This window comes from Triticum aestivum, chromosome 4A (assembly GCF_018294505.1).
Source record: "Triticum aestivum cultivar Chinese Spring chromosome 4A, IWGSC CS RefSeq v2.1, whole genome shotgun sequence".
Lineage (NCBI taxonomy): Eukaryota > Viridiplantae > Streptophyta > Magnoliopsida > Poales > Poaceae > Triticum > Triticum aestivum.
The window spans coordinates 622,763,656-622,778,943 of NC_057803.1; the positions used below are offsets into that span (position 1 = coordinate 622,763,656).

At 50.0% G+C, this 15,288-nt stretch overlaps 2 pseudogenes; both read right to left on the reverse strand.

The window, feature by feature from the left end:
- Positions 1–317: 317 nt before the first annotated feature.
- LOC123084105 (aspartic proteinase nepenthesin-2-like) lies at positions 318–7,837 on the reverse strand (annotated as a pseudogene).
- Positions 7,838–8,263: 426 nt separating this feature from the next.
- Positions 8,264–9,628, reverse strand: LOC123082693 (aspartic proteinase nepenthesin-1-like; annotated as a pseudogene).
- Positions 9,629–15,288: the final 5,660 nt, after the last annotated feature.

A 15,288-nucleotide genomic window follows, 5' to 3' on the forward strand; every position in this document is an offset into this window, starting at 1 on the left:
CCCTGCTGAAGGTCCATACCGTGCTTGATGGGGTTGCCAACCACCCCATTCAACAGAATCGTAGAAGATGATGTGCATAGAAGAGCCGCGGTCCAATCGCAGATGTATTCCCATCTGACCAAGTCGAAGGCTTTGTAGATATCCAGTTTGAACAGGAGAGGCAGAGTCTTGCATTTGTGTAGCCTATGGGCCAAGTTCCGGACGCACATTCTTTATTTCTTTTTCATTTGGTAGACAGTTGATGGCATACAATTCAAGAAAATACTACATTGGAATTACAATTCTTTTTAAATAACGGTTTGCTAGAAAAAATTAGGTCAATTTTGTCCCCCTGTATCATCACTGCATCTCTCGGGGGTGAAGTGGATCTTGGCGGCTGCAATGTCATAGACGAAGCGCGTGTCCACCTGCTGCATCGCGCCGATGATGGTCATGTGCTCGCTCGGCACCACGGCGAGGCAGATGTCGCGCTGAATGAAGACGAAGAGCTGTTGCGGCCTGATCACGAGGCCCGAACCCTCCTCGAAGCGAAGCTTCACCGTTGGCAGGTGCTCAAAGGCGGCCTGAGTCGCACCGCTGAAGCAAAGGCGCTACCCGTCACGTTTCAAGACCGGCAGCCCTAGTCTCGTGACGTGCTCCTCCACGGCGTGCTCCAGGACGTGGTACACGGGCTGTATTATCACCGTCGTGCCCGTCCCGGGATCGATGAGGCACCCGCCGTTCCACCTACCGTCGGGCGACTTGTGGCACCAAAACAAATCCCTCATTTGGCGTTGTCCGGGTGGCCGGACCAGGGCCTTCTCGGCGACGCTGATGCCGACGACGCTGACGAAGTAGGCGCTGAAATCCGGGCTGGTCGTGTACTGCATGTAGAGGATCTTGGTGCTCCTCATGTGGCCCGTGGCGGGGATGTCTGCGCCGAATCGGAGGAGGCCATGGCTGCTCGGACGCCCGGGCCCGAAGAGGCAGTAGGAGAAGCGGCCGTCCTGCCCGTGCTGGTGGAGCCGAGTCCAGATGAGCGACGGTCTCATCCTCCCCAGGCCGAGGACACCGGCGAGTACTCCGTGGCTGTCGAACCCCGTCGCGGTGTGTACGCAGCCAAACACGACGCCACGAACCTCCGCGGCCGCGGCGGCACCGCCATCGTTCGCGAAAGCAAAGGTCCCGTTGCCGAGCACACCGCTAGCGTGCGTGCCGTCGAGGCGGGTGGACCGGAACTCACATGTCTGGCGCGGTGATGGCCCGTGACATAAGGATCTCTTGCGCGAGACGCGGCTGAACGACGGCGAGATGTCTGGGTTGAAGGGCGGCGGTATCTGTGCGAACGGGTGCGCGATCGGCACGCACTGCATCCACGTCAGGCTGATGGCCGAGTCCAGCACCTTGTCGTACGTGCGGCGGCCGCGGCCCGTCCCGACGGTGGTGGCCACACTGTACGTGAACCCTCTCGGACCGTGGATGTGCGCCCGAAGCGCAGTGGTGGCTGCCTGCTCGTTGAGGTGCAGGAAGCCGCCGCCGTCGACGTGCATGGTGCTGTTCCAGCCGCCATACGGGACCAGGCGGAGGCTGAAGCCTCCACCGGGGCGTGGCGTGCCATCGTTTGCAGCGGCAGGCTGGAGGAACGTCGCGAGCGAGGCGAGCACCAACGGGAGGATCATGAATATCTCATTGTCCCAGAAAGGATCGAGGTGGTGGAACTTTGGCAATGATATATGTACCTAAAAGTGATACGTCTCCAACGTATCTATAATTTTTGATTGTTCCATGCTATTATATTATCAACCTTGGATGTTTTATATGCATTTATATGCTATTTTATATGATTTTTGGGACTAACCTATTAACCAAGAGGCCAGTGCCAGTTTCTGTTTTCCCTTGTTTTTATAGTATCGCAGAAAAGGAAAACCAAACGGAGTCCAATTGACCTGAAATTTCACGGAGATCTTTTTTGGACCAGAAGAAGCCGACGGAGTACCGGAGATGGGCCAGAAGAGTCCCGAGGCCACCACGAGCGTGGGGGGCGCGCCCCTTATCTCATGGCCACCTCGGGGACCCCTCCTGACTTGTTCCCGACGTCAAAACCTCTTATATATACCCAAACTTCCAGAACATAACCTAGATCGGGAGTTCCGCCGCCGCAAGCCACTGTAGCCACCGAAAACCAATCTAGACCCGTTTCGACACCCTGCCGGAGGGGGGGAATCCCATTCCGGTGGCCATCTTCATCATCCCGGCGCTCTCCATGACGAGGAGGGAGTAGTTCACCCTCGGGGCTGAGGGTATGTACCTGTAGCTATATGTTTGATCTCTCTCTCTCTCTCTCTCTCGTGTTCTTGATTCGCATGATCTTGATGTATCGCGAGCTTTGCTATTATAGTTGGATCGTATGTTGTTTCTTCCCCTCTACTCTCTTGTAATGGATTGCATTTTCCCTTTGAAGTTATCTTATCGGATTGAGTCTTTAAGGATTTGAGAACACTTGATGTATGTCTTACATGTGCTTATCTATGGTGACAATGGGATATTCACGTGATCCATGTGATGTATGTTTTGGTGATTAACTTGCGAGTTCCGTGACCTCATGAACTTATGTATAGGGGTTGGCACACGCTTTCGTCTTGACTCTCCGGTAGAAACTTTGGGGCACTCTTTGAAGTTCTTTGTGTTGGTTGAATAGATGAATCTGAGATTGTGTGATGCATATCATATAATCATACCCACGGATAATTGAGGTGACATTGGAGTATTTAGGTGACATTAGGTTTTTGGTTGATTTGTGTCTTAAGGTGTTATTCTAGTACGAACTCTAGGATAGATCGAATGGAAAGAATAGCTTCGTGTTATTTTACTACGGACTCTTGAATAGATCGATTAGAAAGGATAACTTTGAGGTGGTTTTGTACCCTACAATAATCTCTTCATTTGTTCTCCGTTATTAGTGAATTTGGAGTGACTCTTTGTTGCATGTTGAGGGATTGTTATATGATCTAATTATGTTATTATTGTTGAGAGAACTTGTACTAGTGAAAGTATGAACCCTAGGCCTTGTTTCCTAACGTTGCAATACGTTTTCGCTCACTTATATCATTAGCTACCTTGCTTTTTTATATTTTCAGATTACAAAAACCTTTATCTACCATCCATATTAGCTACGAGCGAGGCGAGCACCAACGGGAGGAGGGCGAGAGCGCGTGTGTCAAGCTCCATGGTTGCAGCAACGGAGTCACAGTAGCAAGCTAGAGCACCGTACCTAACTTGGTGGCTTGAATGCAACCAGAGTCTTCGCTGTCCTTTTGTACACGCAGAGTTAAATGTTGAGCGAGGGTTTGGCTGCACTAATTAATTGTGGTGCCAAAATCCATATCTTCATTCATTGTGCATATCTCCTTGTAGTACTATATGCATATCTTCATTCGATGTGTGCCGATTCATGTGAACATGAATTGGAGTATACTACAACATGTCTGTCTTTGCCCTACTGAGCAAGACTTTTGGGCTGCATTAACTATGTGGGAGAGGAGAGTGAGAGGGTTTGTTTTATTTTTGTCATGCATGCATGTGGAGGAACGAGATAGAGATAGGACACATTGTGAGCGCCTAGTGGGCTGAAAATACAAAGATACTCCTGCTGGAATAATATGTGGTAGATGAATGAAACAATTAAATTTGACTTTACAAGTAAAGTGGGCCTACAGCCACATGCCCGCATGAGTTTAACATTATTCTTTTTTTCCAGGAAACTTAGAGCTTTATTCAATCATCAACAGCTCCAGCATGGTCAGCGAGAACGTTGGTCATGAGGAAACTCGGGGGAGAGTCCATCCAACATCCCATCACCTTTAGTGTACAAACATGTTTTGCGCACAAATGAGCAGAGGTGTTGACATTTCTCATTACATGTCTAATAATAAAAGAAGAAAAAGATGAAGCAACACTAGTACGAGTCGGTGCTATACGAACGGTTTTAACCCTTTTCTGCGACGGCATTTGGAACCGTCACCTAGTAAGTGTGGGCGATAGAGGAGTCCTTCCCACACGACCCAGAAACCGTCGGGGATAGGGAGCCTTGATGCATACAGTTATCCCTATATAACCGTTTTTCATATCTCGAATATCTCAAACGCTTCATCCTTACTACTCGTTTATGCTCGCATTGCCATCGCAGTCGGAGTTTTGTGGTTTTACCTAAATCCAGGCGGATTCCAGGCACGGGAGCTTTCCAGGCAGATTCCAGGCACGAGGGTTTTACGATGCGGCACATCTCAAATAGTTCATGATTATAAACCATGTACGATAGGTAGATAATCACACACATTTAGTTTTCCCGCACCATATGTGATAGTGTCTGACATCACACACTTTGCAAACGGCAACTGTGTGCATTGTTACACACGTTTCCTCTCCATGAACCGTGTCGGATTATGATGTATATTGCACACGCTGTGCTTTATTAACCGTGTGCGCCGTAATGACCTGCACACTCTATTTTTGCCCTAATTTAATTGCTGCTATTTACAATTGTATCTAATTTAAACTTGAAAGTAGGCTTTACCTTTATTCATATCCATCAGGTTCAAACAACCGATGCATTAATCGATTCACAGGTACATATGTTTAAAAATTACATAAGCACCAAATAAAGAATGATGAACCAGGATTCTATACTTATAGTATTACAGATGGTAAAGAAAGAGGCGACAGACATTCCGGTTGCTGAATAAGGTGAAGCGGAATGGCCATATTGTTCTCTCCTGGATGCAAAAGGCATGTAGGACTCTAGTCCAATCCCTTGTGATGGGGAGGTAATCTTGAGTAAATTGCTTCAGGATCCACTGCAAAGAAAAAAAGATTCAGACATTGTCATCTAACACAACTCATTACGAGCAGTAAAAAGAAGGCTACAGGGTTTTTACTTACCATCAGGCAGTTCACTGTTGTCTTGCATAAAGTGTAAACAAATAGTTTGATTGACGTCTTTGCACCCATTTTAATAACAATCTTTATCAGTTTCCTCACTTGATGTTGGTTCAAGAATATCTCATTGTCCCAGAAAGGATCGAGGTGGTGGAACTTTGGCAATAATATATGTACCTAAAAGTGATACGTCTCCAACGTATCTATAATTTTTGATTGTTCCATGCTATTATATTATCAACCTTGGATGTTTTATATGCATTTATATGCTATTTTATATGATTTTTGGGACTAACCTATTAACCTAGAGGCCAGTGCCAGTTTCTGTTTTCTCTTGTTTTTATAGTATCGCAGAAAAGGAAAACCAAACGGAGTCCAATTGACCTGAAATTTCACGGAGATCTTTTTTGGACCAGAAGAAGCCGACGGAGTACCGGAGATGGGCCAGAAGAGTCCGGAGGCCACCACGAGCGTGGGGGGCGCGCCCCTTATCTCATGGCCGCCTCGGGGACCCTCTTGACTTGTTCCCGACGTCAAAACCTCTTATATATACCCAAACTTCCAGAACATAACCTAGATCGGGAGTTCCGCCGCCGCAAGCCACTGTAGCCACCGAAAACCAATCTAGACCCGTTTCGGCACCCTGCCGGAGGGGGGGAATCCCATTCCGGTGGCCATCTTCATCATCCCGGCGCTCTCCATGACGAGGAGGGAGTAGTTCACCCTCGGGGCTGAGGGTATGTACCTGTAGCTATATGTTTGATCTCTCTCTCTCTCTCTCTCTCTCTCTCTCTCGTGTTCTTGATTCGCATGATCTTGATGTATCGCGAGCTTTGCTATTATAGTTGGATCGTATGTTGTTTCTTCCCCTCTACTCTCTTGTAATGGATTGCGTTTTCCCTTTGAAGTTATCTTATCGGATTGAGTCTTTAAGGATTTGAGAACACTTGATGTATGTCTTACATGTGCTTATCTATGGTGACAATGGGATATTCATGTGATCCATGTGATGTATGTTTTGGTGATTAACTTGCGAGTTCCGTGACCTCATGAACTTATGTATAGGGGTTGGCACACGTTTTCGTCTTGACACTCCGGTAGAAACTTTGGGGCACTCTTTGAAGTTCTTTGTGTTGGTTGAATAGATGAATCTGAGATTGTGTGATGCATATCATATAATCATACCCACGGATAATTGAGGTGACATTGGAGTATTTAGGTGACATTAGGTTTTTGGTTGATTTGTGTCTTAAGGTGTTATTCTAGTAGGAACTCTAGGATAGATCGAATGGAAAGAATAGCTTCGTGTTATTTTACTACGGACTCTTGAATAGATCGATTAGAAAGGATAACTTTGAGGTGGTTTTGTACCCTACAATAATCTCTTCATTTGTTCTCCGTTATTAGTGAATTTGGAGTGACTCTTTGTTGCATGTTGAGGGATTGTTATATGATCTAATTATGTTATTATTGTTGAGAGAACTTGTACTAGTGAAAGTATGAACCCTAGGCCTTGTTTCCTAACGTTGCAATACGTTTTCGCTCACTTATATCATTAGCTACCTTGCTTTTTATATTTTCAGATTACAAAAACCTTTATCTAGCATCCATATTGCACTTGGATCACTATCTCTTCGCCGAACTAGTGCACCTATACAATTTACCATTATATTGGGTGTGCTGGGGACACAAGAGACTCTTTGCTATTTGGTTGCATGGTTGTTTGAGAGAGACCATCTTCATCCTACGCCTCCCACAGATTGATAAATCTTAGGTCATCCATTTGAGGGAAATTTGCTACTGTGTTACAAACCTTTGCACCTGGAGGTGCAACAACATCTATATGAAGAAGGTTGTGTAGTGGAGCGCTCTTGTTCCGGAAAACACGGGCATTCCGCTTGCTCCAAATGGTCCATGACACGAGCATGATTAGAGAGGCCATGGGCTTCCTATTGGAGACTCCGGCGCCGGTCCTATTTGTCCACCAGTCCTTGACCGAGCCTTCAAGATGCCACATAGAGGTGTCCATTTGATGAAGCCCGAATTTTACAATGACCAAGTTCCATAGCCTAATAGGGAGGCAACATTTGAAGAAGAGACGTGGTCCGCTTTCTCGCTCACGCTTGCAAATGGTGCAAAGTCCACAATTTGGCCATCCATGTTTTTGTAGCCTATTCGCAGTCCAAATTCTGTCTTGGATAGCCAACCAAGCAAAGAATTTAGCCTTTGGTGGCGCCCAAGTTTTCCAAGCCATTAAAAGAAGTCAAGGTCCTCCTCATTACATGGATTTACCAAGCCCACCCACAGTTTTATTTGTGTCGTCCATTCAAACCATGGCCATCTCAAATCGTAAGGCCCGCACAAATTTATCAGTGTTGAGAACCCCTAGGCCGCCATATTCGCACGGGCGGCAAACCGTATCCTAGTTTACCTTGCACTTGGCGCCCGTCTTCTTATCCGATCCCGACCAAAGGAAAGCACGCTCAAGTTTGTTGATATTGTGAAGAATGCCCAGCGGTATGACCAAAGATGTGATGAAGTAGACCACTTGCGAGGTGACGACAGACTTAACAAGGGCCGTGCGTCCAATGATGGTGATATTTTGCCCCTCATAGGTGACCAACTTGCTCGCATTCTTGTCCTCAAGAAATTGCAAGTCCACCTTTTTAAGCTGCCAGACGGACAATGGAAGACCCAAGTATCTTATGGGGAAGGACGCCCTGTTAGCAGGCAAGCCTTGCAGAATGTGCTCCAGGTTTAGGTGATGGCATCGAATGGGCACAACCGAGCTCTTGTGAAAATTGGTGCAAAGTACGGTGACCTCCCCGAATCCGTGCAAAATGGCTGAGAGGATGTCAATATCTTTTCTGATTGGAGCCACGAGAACAGCCGCATCGTCTGCATAGAGTGAAGTTCGCACCATGACCCCTCTCCCATGATTCTTGTGGAGTAGTCCTTTTCGGGTTGCCAGCTCAAGCAGTTGTTGGAGTGTGTCAATTGCGATAACAAAGAGGAGCGGGGATAAGGGGTCCCCCTGCTGAAGGCCCATACCGTGCTTGATGGGGTTGCCAGCCACCCCATTCAATAGAATCGTAGAAGATGATGTGCACAGAAGAGCCGCGGTCCAATCGCGGATGTATTCCCATCTGACCGAGTCGAAGGCTTTGTAGATATCCAGTTTGAACAGGAGAGACAGAGTCTTGCATTTGTGTAGCCTACGGGCCAAGTTCCGGACGCACATTCTTTATTTCTTTTTCATTTGGTAGACAGTTGATGGCATACAATTCAAGAAAATACTACATTGGAATTACAATTCTTTTTAAATAACGGTTTGCTAGAAAAAATTAGGTCAATTCTGTCCCCCTGTATCATCACTGCATCTCTCGGGGGCGAAGTGGATCTTGGCGGCTGCGATGTCATAGACGAAGCCCATGTCCACCTGCTGCATCGCGCCGATGATGATCATGTGCTCGCTCGGCACCACGGCGAGGTAGATGTCGCGCTGAACGAAGACGAAGAGCTGTTGCGGCCTGATCACGAGGCCCGCGCCCTCCTCGAAGCGAAGCGTCACCGTCGGCAGGTGCTCAAAGGCGGCCTGAGTCGCACCGCCGAAGCAAAGGCGCTACCCGTCACGTTTCACGACCGGCAGCCCTAGTCTCCTGACGTGCTCCTCCACTGCGTGCTCCAGGACGTGGTACACGGCCTGTATTATCGCCGTCGTGCCCGTCCCGGGATCGATGAGGCACCCGCCGTTCCACCTACCGTCGGGCGACTTGTGGCGCCGGAACAAATCCCTCATTTGGCGTTGTCCGGGTGGCCGGACCAGGGCCTTCTCGGCGACGCTGATGCCGACGACGCTGACGAAGTAGGCGCTGAAATCTGGGCTGGTCGTGTACTGCATGTAGAGGATCTTGGTGCTCCTCATGTGGCCCGTGGCGGGGATGTCTACGCCGAATCGGAGGAAACCATGCCTGCTCGGACGCCCGGGCCCGAAGAGGCAGTAGGAGAAGCGGCCGTCCTGCCCGTGCTGGTGGAGCCGAGTCCAGATGAGCGACGGTCGCATCCTCGCCAGGCCGAGGACACCGGCGAGTACTCCATGGCTGTCGAACCCCGTCGCGGTGTGTACGCAGCCAAACACGACGCGACGAACCTCCGCGGCCGCGGCGGCGCCGCCATCGTTCGCGAAAGCAAAGGTCTCGTTGCCGAGCACACCGCTCGCGTGCGTGCCGTCGAGGCGGGTCGCCCGGAACTCACATGTCTGGCGCGGTGATGGCCCGTGACATAAGGAGCTCTTGCGCGAGACGCGGCCGAACGATGGCGAGATGTCCGGGTTGAAGGGCGGCGGTATCTGTGCGAACGGGTGCGCGATCGGCACACACTGCATCCACGTCAGGCTGCTGGCCGTGTCCAGCACCAGGTCGTACGTGCGGCGGCCGCGGCCCGTCCCGACGGTGGTGGCCACACTGTACGTGAACCCTCTCGGACCGTGGATGTGCGGCCGAAGCGCAGTGGTGGCTGCCTGCTCGTTGAGGTGCAGGAAGCCGCCGCCGTCGACGTGCATGGTGCTGTTCCAGCCGCTGTACGGGACCAGGCGTAGGCTGAAGCCTCCGCCGGGGCGTGGCGTGCCATCGTTTGCAGCGGCAGGCTGGAGGAACGTCGCGAGCGAGGCGAGCACCAACGGGAGGAGGGCGAGAGCGCGTGTGTCAAGCTCCATGGTTGCTGTCCTTTTGTACACGCAGAGTTAAATGTTGAGCGAGGGTTTGGCTGCACTAATTAATTGTGGTGCCAAAATCCATATCTTCATTCATTGTGCATATCTCCTTGTAGTACTATATGCATATCTTCATTCGATGTGTGCCGATTCATGTGAACATGAATTGGAGCATACTACAACATGTCTGTCTTTGCCCTACTGAGCAAGACTTTTGGGCTGCATTAACTATGTAGAGAAAATCTCCTTTCTAGATTTGCATATCCCTTCACTCTCACTCACGTTGGAGATACATACCAATTAACTCATGCAAACATGAATCGAATACTAGAGCGAAAGCCGTATCTAATATGATCATTTTATTCTAAACAAGTTACTTTGTGTAGATAGAGTTGGTCATTTCATTCTAAACGAGTTACTTTGTGTAGATTGAGTTGAATGCTGAGCAAGGGTTTGGCTACATTAACTATGTAGCAGAAATCCCTTTTTAGATTTGTATATCGCTTGCACAGCATGAATTTACCCATGCAGGCATGAATTGAAGAATAATGTTAAACTCCACTGCTGTAAGCGGTTATGAAAGCAGGGTTGTGACAAAGTAATCTTATTCATTTCAATTATATTGCGCTAAAATGCAAAGAAACTATACAACATATATGCATGATATATAAAAGATGATCATCCTGGATTGAGCAAATTACCGATTTCTGTGTTCGATTCAGTCGACCCCTACTTTCTAACTGTCCTGAAACAAGCAAGGTACTTCATTTACAAGTCCTAACCGAACCTAACTAGTAAAGAATATCTCTGATGCATGATAACATGGAGAGAGTGTGACCATTGCTAAATTGTGAAGATACTAGGATGTCGCTACAGAGAAAACCTAACCAAACCTTAGAACCCATAGAAATCTCTCAAGGAATCGCTTCCCACCATCCATGAGTTCCACAAACAGTGCCACCCTATGACCATCGAAGCAAGCATCACATATGGAGCGAATGGACTCCGACCTCCAGGAGAGAAGCTTCAACCACATAGAAATGTGACGCGTGAGAAAGGGGGAACATCATCAGGAGAAAATTAGTGAGGATGGACAACACGCACTTGTCATGAACTTGAAAGCGGTTTGACTTTTCAATGAACTAATACACCTTACATTTTGGAACAAAGGGAGTAATTTTTTTATGAAAACACAACAACACCAACCACACAACAAAGCATGCATAACCCTTTTAATGCATATTGTCTCTCGTTTTCGTAGTTGTTGCTAGAAAGCGAGTAAAATGCAATCCATGGTTGCTGAATTCGTCATAATTGTTATACAAAATAAGATCAATACGGTCAGTAAGTATAGCTGCAGGTGATTATATGATCACTGGCTCATCATATAACTCCAAATATTTATATGCATGTCAGTCTATTGACCGATCAAAATGTCCACATGGAAAATAATGCAGCCTCGCAGTGGGCCAAAGAAAGAAACAATAGAAACTAAACTAAAATTATGCTAAAGTGAGGAGTGGGGACATCACATTGGCCGCCGCCGCACACTAGCCATATGATCACACACGACTGTATATTAACGGGAACTAAGTAAACAACCCAGTTAGACAAGCTACCATATTTTTCTATGGATTCCGATTATTACAAAAAGACATAAATCCGTTATAGAAGTTCAGGAAACTACAAAAGCACCTCAAACATAATAAAAATTACATCAAGGTTCCTGGATATTTGAATGACCACCGCCGCTAAAACGAGCTGCCGGCGCATCGCTATCGCTGCCCAATACCAGAGCTGACTTGACCTTATTGATGACAGCCGAGAAGCTTCATGCACGCGTCCCTGATGAGCATCTTTCTAGAGCCGCAGTCGTCGTATTTAAACCCTTGAATCGATCTGATGTGCCTCACACCAGATGACACCGTCGCACACATATGGCGAGAAACCCTAAGCTCGATGCACCAACTAGAGGCATTAATCTACACTGGAGCTTCATCCACTCCGTCCTGACTAATGAATTGAAGGAGGTTCGAAGCCTGTAACACCAACTCGAAGATGAAGCATCTGAAAGCTAGAGAAAGAGAGATGATTTGCTGCACACTTTTCTTATTGACATCACGGGTATAAATACATGTACAAGGGCTGCATGGATCAGCTAACCACCAAGCTAATCTAGGAAGAAAGGATAAGTGGATAGCTATCATATACATGCGCTAACAAACCGACTGCCATGGCAGCGTATAGCACGGGCAGTTTCAACACCCACCCCCGCAGTCGAAGCCTTGCCGTCGGTGATGCAGAGACTGGACCGAAAATCCGTGAAGACGGACGGCGGCAGCCCCTTGGTCATGATGTCGGCGAATTGCTGTGAGGTGGGAACATGAAGAACCCGAATGTGGCCGAGCGCAACTTTCTCTCGTACAAAATGGATGTCAAGTTCGATGTGTTTCGTCCGGCGATGATGCTCCGGGTTGGCGGACATGTAGACCGCGGACACGTTGTCGCAGTACACCAACGTGGCGCGGCTGACCGTGCAGTGCAGCTCCGCGAGAAGCTGCCGCAACCAGGAGCACTCAGCGACGGCGTTCGCAACAACACGGTACTCAGCCTCAGCGCTCGAGCGCGAGAGTGTAGGCTGCCGCTTTGAAGACCATGAGATGAGTGCCAGGCCGAGGTAGAGGCAGTACCCCGAGGTTGAGCGGCGTGTGTCCGGGCAACCCGCCCAGTCGGCGTCGGAGTAGGCGACGAGGTCGAGCGATGATGATGCCGGCAGCGTGAGGCCGAGGGCTGGTGTGCCGCGAATATACCGAAGCACCCGCTTCACCAAGGCCCAGTGTACGTCACGGGGTGCATGCATGTGCAAGCAGACCTGCTGCACCGCGTACGTAAGATCAGGGCGCGTCAGTGTAAGGTACTGCATCACGCCAACAATGCTGCGGTAGAATGAGCCATCGGCGGCGAGAGCGCCATCCGTCGAGGACACCTTGCCCTTGGTGTCAATTGGAGTGGAGGCGGGCTTGCAGTTCGTCATACCAGCGCGTTCGAGGAGCTCCAATGCATACTTGTGCTGGCAAAGGAAGAATCTATCAGGGCGCCGTGTCACTTCCATGCCTAGGAAGTAATGCAAAGCGCCTAGGTCTTTCAACGCGAACTCGCCCTGGAGCCGTGAGATGAGACAGCGAAGGAGCGTGTTGCTGGAGGCCGCCAGCACGATGTCGTCGACGTATAGTAGGAGATGCGCGGCGTCCCCTCCTTGCTGGTACACAAACAAGGACGCGTCGGACTGCGTCGACACGAAGCCCAGCTCGACGAGGAAACCGGCGATCCGGTGGTACCATGCCCACGGCGCCTGTTTGAGGCCGTAAAGCGAGCGCGAGAGGAGACACACGTCGCCGGGGCGGCTGGCATCAACAAAGCCGGTCGGCTGCTGGCAGTAAACGCGCTCTGCGAGATGGCCGTGGAGGAACGCGTTTGACACATCCAGTTGGTGGACATGCCAATTGCGCGACACGGCGAGCTGTAGGACGCAGCGAATGGTCGCCGGCTTGACGACCGGCGCGAAGGTGTCGGTGAAGTCGACGCCGGCGCGTTGTCGAAACCCGCGCACCACCCATCGGGCTTTGTAGCGCTCGAGCGTCCCGTCAGGCCGAAGTTTGTGACGGAAGACCCATTTGCCGCTGATTACATTTGCACGCGGCGGATGGGGAACCAACTGCCAAGTGTGGTTGCGTTGGAGCGCCTCAAACTCCTCACGCATGGCTGCGGACCTGTGGGGATCACGCAACGCGGCGTGCACACTCACCGGAAGAGGAGCTGGCGTGGAGGATGAAGTGGTTGCGGTGCAGACGTACTGGTCATCTGGGTAACGACGGCTCGGGTGATGCACTCTAGCACGAGCGCGTGTGAGAACACGAGGCCCTGCCGGAAGTGGAGCCACACCCACAGCACTGGAGCTGGTGCCTCCCGCAGTTGCAGCCACGGTAGCGGGATCAGGTGCAGCCGAATCGGCTGCCACGCCAGCCGAAACGCTTGCCATGGTAGCAGAATTGGTGGCTGCGGCTGCAGAATTGGTCGTCGTAGCAGCAGCCCCGCCTGACGCAGGCGACGGGCCAGGTGGTGTAGCAGGGTGCCCGGCGACCCACGCGAGCATGGTGGTGAGCCAGGTGACGTCGGAGCACGACGAGTGGAGCGAGGCCGCCGGGAGACCGTGGCCTCCAAGGGCAGCACGACACGCGACGAGCTCAAAGGCAACGGCGAGGGTGGCGGAGCAGCGACAACCTGCTTAAATGGAAAAACCAGCTCATCAAAATACACATGCCGCGCGATGGGAGGCCGGATCATAGCAACGGTAGCCTTTAGTATTCGTCGGATATCCAAGAAAGATGCATGGGAGGGATCGCGGTGCAAGTTTGTGGGGTGTGGTGGCGGTGATGTTGGGGTAGCAAAGGCAACCGAATACAGGGGCGCCCACGTCCTTCAGCTCGTCCGCAAGAACTTTGATGCGGAGGCAGTAGTCGAACAAGCTCATCCCATCCTGCGTGAGAGTGTAAAACTCCGCGGTGAGCAGTACCTGACGTTGCAGCTGGTTGTCCAGGAAGAGTTGGCAGATCGAGGTCCATGCCCCCAGCGCGGTGTCGTTGTCGCGGATGACGTGCGAGAGGATCTCGCGTCTCACCGTGCGGTAGAGCCACTTGACGATGGTGGCGTCCACCGCGAGCCAGTGATCATCGCCGAGCATGGCGAGCGCGTCGATCGAGCCGTCGACGTGATCGCGGATCCCAAACTCCCGGAAGGTGAGAGAGAAGTAGGTACGCCAGGTAGAGAACGACGGGGTGTGGAGATCGAGTGTGATGGGGACGTGGTCCTGGATGTGGAGCTGGCGGAGGGAGGCGGCATTGACGGGCTCAACAGCAGCGAAAGGATTGACGTCGCCGCCGGAGACGGAGGAGTGAGGAGAGGCCATGGCCGCGAGAAGTCAACGGAAGTGAAGACGATCAAGGATGAGCGTCTGATACCATGAAAGCTAGAGAAAGAGAGATGATTTGCTGCACAGTTTTTTTATTGACATCACGGGTATAAATACATGTACAAGGGCTGCATGGATCAGCTAACCACCGAGTTAATCTAGGAAGAAAGGATAAGTGGATAGCTATCCTATACATGCGCTAACAAACCGACTGCCATGGCAGCGTATAGCACGGGCAGTTTCAACAGCATCACCATCCGTTCAAGTGTCATACCCGAAAGGACTAAAAAACAATAAGCTAAACTACTAACCAGATCCGACGGATTGGGATCCCCCCACCCACCATTGGAGCGGCAAGCGGAGTGGAGAAGAATCCATGGGCTGGCAGGTCGAGCTTGGAGGAGAGAAAAACTTTGCCCTAGCTACATATTTCCATTTGAAAATATATGTATTACCTTTTTATTGGTCCAGGTCTCAAGAATGCATGTCATGCATTGGACAATAACTTGTGAGTTGATCTTTGTTGATTAACTCAATTTAATCAAATCATTGCGCTTAAGAGAAAAAATAATATAGGGTTTACTATAGGAACGCACGGCCTCCAAATATTTTCTGAAACAAATAAGGTACTTCATTTGCTTTGACAATTGCTAAATAGTTAAGGTAGCAAGGCAATGCCACTGAGGACAACTAT